Below are 6549 nucleotides of genomic sequence, written 5' to 3' on the forward strand. Positions count from 1 at the left end.
ATATATATATATATATATATATATACAGTATATATATATAAAGACGTTTTAAACCCTTCCCACACCCTTGCAATATTCTAAACAATGTTTGTAAACTCTAAATGTTCCAAAAGAGCACAGAATGTCATGTTTTCAGCTCCCTGCCTCCGCTGCTCTCAGGCACCTGCAAACGCTCTTGGCCACACTCACTTCTACACTCTGCACAGAGAACAGCTGATCAGCTGCAGCAGGAAGTTTATCCTGCAGCATGGGCTGCACAAAGGTGCAGAAGATTCTAAATAATTTAAAACAATTAATTTTAAATAAAAATTAATGCCGATCATGCAGCTCATCCATCAATCAGCCAATTGTGTGTCATGTCCAATCTTATTTTGAAAAACCACGATAGAGCAAGTCCACGATAAATGAACCACACAGTAGCAAGTGTCTGCTGTATTTGTTTGACCGTTCGAGTGTTGTCATTGTTTTAGAGAGTAAATGTCATGAATAAATTTGACATTAAACATAATCCAAGTTGAAGTGTTGCATCCTTTTTGGCATCTGCATTCTGTAGCAGGCCAAATTGATAAAGACCACGCAGAATAATATAGTATTTTAATTCCACAGCAGAGAAAGCTATGCAGTCTCTGTAAGTAGGTCTAGGGGAAAAAAATATCGGTATTGGTTATTGGTCAAATAAGTTTTTACATATCGGCATATCGGCCAAAAATTCAGTATCGTGCATCCCTACTGCATATCCTTTTCTCAACGTGAGATGATCTTAGTTTACAGCTTTGACATAAAATGCTGCTGGTGATGTGCATATTTTTTCAAGGAATGCTGAGCCTATAATTTTTTATACTGTATCATACATTAGAAAAACAAATTCCAGAGTGTACATTAACTGGATGACTTTTGCCAACATTTATTATTATATTATTAGCTCAAAAGAAAAGCTAGCGTGTGTTTTTCTTTGCCAACAAACTGAAAAAAAGCTGCACAAACACAAAGAAACTGAGAGAAAGAGAAGCTGCACTACTATAAAAATGGCAATAAGTTACAGAGGAAAGTTGGAAACTTTATTACGCTTACTTTCATTGTGTCATTTATTGGCATTATGAATGTGACTGGGAGCACACAACTGAAAAGCACAGCGATGAAACTGTTTGCAGTCAGCTGTTTTAATATACCCACAAGCCTCTGACAGGTGGAGTAATTTGAAAAACATGTTCTAGACCATCAGAGTGTCCTGTTTTTAACTACTACTGATTTAAATTCATCCTCACATGAAGGTTGTGTGTCGATGTTAGAGTGCATCTGATTTTGGAACAACAACAAAAAAAGAGAATCAGATAATCTAAATCTCCCATGCAGAGGAATACATGCTGGAAAATATAAAAAAACAGATAATAAAACCATTTTATTTTCCATTACATGCTGGAGTTATTCATCCCATGTCTGGGTCATGGTTTATTTGAAGTAGGTGGATGTGGATTTTATTTTTAAAAGGCTGTTCTGACTAAGAGCCAATTACAATGAACACACGGCTGTTCGCGGTGTGAAAACCCCGTTAGGCTGAAGCATTCTGTCATGAGTCCACCTCCACATCTGCAGACAGGTGGATTGCACATGTTTGAGTTTTATTGTGTTTTAAATTTGCTTCTCTTTGATAGATAGCACCAAGTGATATGAGCTCGATGTATACTCAGAGTTATAAACCTTGAATTACTTCGGTCTTCTTTAAAGATTTACTGACAGAAGCCTGATCTGTGCATTCAGGGTGCAGAAGATTTCACAACCAAGTCCAAACCTTTGGGAGAAAGAAGCAACCAGAACTATTTCGAGTCACACATCTCCTTAAGATAACTGGTATTTATTTAGATCATTTTAAAGTTTCTGGAGATCCTACAATTAGTCTGGTGTAGATACATAGTTTGACAGCTTTAATGGTGCTTATTTGTTGCTTCTAAAATGTGTGTAAATTTCAAATTACGTAAAAAAAAAAACCTCAGTGAGAGCATTGTTCAATAAGAATTGTGCTTTGCAACTTCAACTTGATTACAATTTAAGTTTGACCCGTAAAAAAAAGTTGTATTCATAAATTAATATGACTCAAAAGGTGTGTGTAGACATATTTAATTTAAAACTATTTTTGAGGCTGTAGTTGAAACAGGAGTCCTGATTTTTAGAAGAAGGGTTCTTTGTAAAGATCATGAACCAATAATATCTTACCTGTTGTAGATAGTGCTTTGATCGATCTCAGGTTGGAGACAAAAGCATAGTCCTGACTGGACTGAGGAGCTAACAGCTACTGTAGTCTTAACAAGGCCAACTGTAATGTAGACTGCTGCTGTCATAAAACAACTAGACTAGGGGTCTGCAACCTGCGGCTCTGGAGCCACATGCGCCTCTTTGGACCCTCTGCAGCGGCTCTTTCAAGCTTTGACCAAAACTGACAAAAACATGAATTTTATTGGTTGTTATAACAACTATAAAAGGATTAGTTCAAACTGTTTTCCCGTCATTGCTTTTGCAAATATGTGAACAATGGAGCGAGTACAAAGAGTGAGTCATACTTTAACTTGATGCTTCGTTTCTTTATATGAAGAACTGTCTGCAGTTTATAATTTTAGTTTTTTATGGTAAAAACTGATTTTTTTCCCCCTTTATTTACAATAATATGGTCTTTTTTGTTTATAAATGTTAAAAATCATTAGATATTTTATGCTTTATAAAGTCACCCCTACTGGCCACAAATGTCCCCTTCCATCAAACCTAAAGTCGCCCACAGGCCGCCAGTTGATGACCACAGTTGTAGCATGTTGTTGCAGCTCCGGACACGTTTAATGTCGTGAACAAAGGCGTAAAAATGGTTCCTTTGTTCATAAAGGTTACAGACCCCTGATATAGACTGTCACAGCAGTTCATACCATTCGTTTATTCATTCAACCTTTATTTAATCAGATCAATCACACTGAGCCTCAAAGACTCATTTACAAGTGAGACCTGTTTGAAGATGTACTGGTACAAACCTGCACCAACTTGTGTCCTTATGTTCAGGTTTTGTTCCCGTGTTCCTCTCTGCCACCAGCTACTTCTCCCTCAGTACTTTTTCTGTCGCCCATCTCCACCTGTTCCCCCAGTCACAGCTGCAGTCACTCTGTCCATCAGCCCAAGCCTGTTTAGTTGTCAGTATTCACTCTGTAGTCAGCTGAGCATTATGCATTTTACATGCCATGTCCAGTCCTCCTCATATTCCTCGTGCTGCTCAGTGTTTGCTCATGAGTAGACATTTTTGGGCCACGACATGGTTTTGTTTTTGTAAAAAATATTTTTTGTTATATTTGGGGCTCCTCGTGTCTAGTCTGCAGTCTTGTGTCCAACTTATCTCCAAAACCACAACAGAACATTTCTTTATAAAACATTACAATCCCGTCAGTGTAGCATTACCCAGTTAATTGCACAGAAATCTGCTGTTATGTGCAAATAGCAGCAGAAGCAACTAGTTATACCACGTTAGGAAATTTGCATTATGACTTGTTGTATGAACAACATTTTTGTGTTTCTATGTTTGTCTGCTTTGTTATATAAACACAAAGTATCTTGTGAGCCTAGAGATGGATTTTAATTGAACTTTTCAAAATTTTTATTGGATGTGTTTCCACAAGAGAATATCTATTGTAGCCAAGCCAATTTATGATGGCCACCACAGCTAATCAGCCTTTAAAAAGTTTCTATAATGGAGTAAATCGGCAGGCGATATGCATTTCTGCAAGGGATGCTGAGACTTTCATCTTTAGACAGCTGCAATCCAATTATCTCTCAGTGTCTGTTGAATTAGCCGTTATCTTGTCAATGCGATCACATTTAAGCAGTGTATTCAAATGGAGGTTGCTCATAAAGCTATCTACAACAGGTAAGATATTGATTGTTCATCGACCTTTTACAGAACTATTCTGAAAAGATCTGAAATATCATTTTAAGTAAAAAAAAAATGCTGCTAACATTTTTTAATAATTTTACATTTTGTTTGTATAAGCATGTTCAGTTGTTCATACATGTTAGTTCTCCGACGGAGCTGCTGCGCATGTTAATCAAACTGTAAAAATCATATAGATAAGATGTGGTTTTTTCTACCTGTATTTTTTTTTTCTAAGTAATTTTCCCCTTGAATGTGCATCTTTTGTTTTGTGACATGGCTGCCCCCCACAGCTTTGTGTTTATACTTGTCAGGGTTGAATTCAAATTGAACCAATTAAACTAACCAGCCTGCCTCTCTCTGTCTCCGGCAGAAAAAAGGAAAGAAATCCAATCAGTGCTGTTGTTGAAGCGTAACAACCACAGGCAGAGTACTTGACTTTAAGGAAGCAGATAAATTTGCCTTTATAGGTCCCATTTGAAACCATCAAGTACATTTTCTCAGAATGGAGTTAGCTCTACTTAGGATTAAACTGTGTCCTCTATTTTATGTTGCTGCAATATTAAGAGCAGAGCAAATTAATGTGGAAACCAGCGAGGCCTTGATCAACGTGTCAAATATGACCACAGACACCGTTTGACTATCAGCTGTTTACATCAGCTCAGTTAACACCTGTGTGTCCTGAGAGAGAGATGCTACACTTACAGAATTACAAAAACCTTTAGACATTTAGACATCATCCATCCATCCATCCATCCATCCATCCATCTATCCATCTATCTGTCCATCCATCCATCCATCCATCCATCCATCTATCTGTCCATGCATCCATCCATCCATCCATTAATCCATCAATCCGTCCATCAGCTCAATTAACACAGGTTTGTCCTGAGAGAAAGATGCTACACAGGATGACAAAAAACAGAACAATTAGACATTTGATGTCCATCCATCATCCATCCACACATCCATCCATCTGTCCATCCATCATCCATCCATTCATCCATCCATCCATCTGTCCATCCATCCATCCATCCATCCATCTATTCATCTGTCCATCCATCCATCTGTCTATCCATCCATCCATACATCCCTCTATCCATTCATCATCCATCCATCATCTATTCATCCATCCATCCATATATTTATTCATCCATCCATATATTCATTCATCCATACATCATCCATCATCCACTGATCCATCCATCCATCCATTCATCTATCCATCTATTCATCTGTCCATCCATCCATCCATCATCCATCCATCCATCCTTCCATCTGTCCATCCATCTATCCATCCATCCATCCATCCTTCCATCCTTCCATCCTTCCATCCATCAATCATCCATCCATCCATCCATCACTCTCCTGCTTATTCTAATCACAGAGGCAACATCTTTTCAGGAAGGCCCAGACATCTCTCTCCCCATCCACCTCTTCCAGCTCTCATGGGAGGACCCTAAGGATGAGAGACAGTCTCTTTTGCATGGCTTGGGGTCTTCCCCAGGGTTTCCTCCTACTTGGACATGCCCGGAAAACCTCCCTAAAGAGGCTTTGAGGGGGGCATCCTCACCAAAGGCTGACCCACCTCAACTAGCTCCTCTCGATGGGGAGGAGCAGCGGCTCTACTCTTGGTCTCTCCTGGATAATGAAGTTCACACCTGATCTGTAAGGGAGAGTCCAGACTCACTGGAAAGAAAACTTGTTTTGACCATTTATATCCGTGATCTTGTCCTTGAGTTCACCACCCAGAGTTTGTGGCCATAGGTGAGGGCAGGAACGTAGTCCGAACAGTAAATAGAGAGCTCCTTGAAGCTCAGCCCCCTCTTCACCACAACAGACCAGCGAAGAGTCCAATTTAAAAGAAGTCTCTGCCCATGCTAACAGAAGTTCTGGGATTTAACACTATATTTCACTTTAGTTATCACCCGTCACCAAAGATGAGCCATTAGCTCCGCAGTCTTATCAGAAACAATTGTTGTTTCTCCAAACTTTAATGGTGTGCTTAAATGTTAAAAACTGGGAGGACATTGTAAATATATCAAAGAAAAAGAATCAGGTGTAATTTTTTTTAACCCAGTGAATATTGTTGTTTTTGTATCTGTGCGTGCTTACCACCTCGTGGTGCAGCACATGCAGAGAAGTGCAGCTTGGTCCTGAGGTCAGACAAAGAGGTATCTGAAACAGGTAAGATATTAGTTGTCCATAACTTTACAGCATAATCCCACTTTTAAAAATCTTGAATTATCACTTTGTCCTCGGAAACTATTTCTTCATGCTCGTACACACAGAAGAGGGAGATGGTTTAAGTTGTGGGAGGCCATCTTCAGTTTCATTTATGTTGTAAAATCCCACAAACAGAGTTAAAGAGTTACAAACTGTTTATGTTTCAGCTTTTAAAATGTTCACGTAAAATGAAAGTTTATGATTAAATGTCTTTTTTTTTACGACTTGTCAGGACTTTTTATGAGTCTGTGACTTGTCACAGTGTTTATGAGGCTTTCTACCTGGCCTGCTTCTGTCTGCCAAACAGTTTGACGAGAGTTCAGTCACAACCAGCAACAAATCACTGCAAAGACAACTGATGCAATCTCACATCAACCCTGCTATCAGCTTAACGCTGACAGAAAGGACAAAGATAATACGGGTGC

Source organism: Nematolebias whitei, chromosome 14 (genome assembly GCF_014905685.2).
Source record: "Nematolebias whitei isolate Nwh7 chromosome 14, NemWhi1, whole genome shotgun sequence".
In the NCBI taxonomy this organism is placed as follows: Eukaryota; Metazoa; Chordata; class Actinopteri; order Cyprinodontiformes; family Rivulidae; genus Nematolebias; species Nematolebias whitei.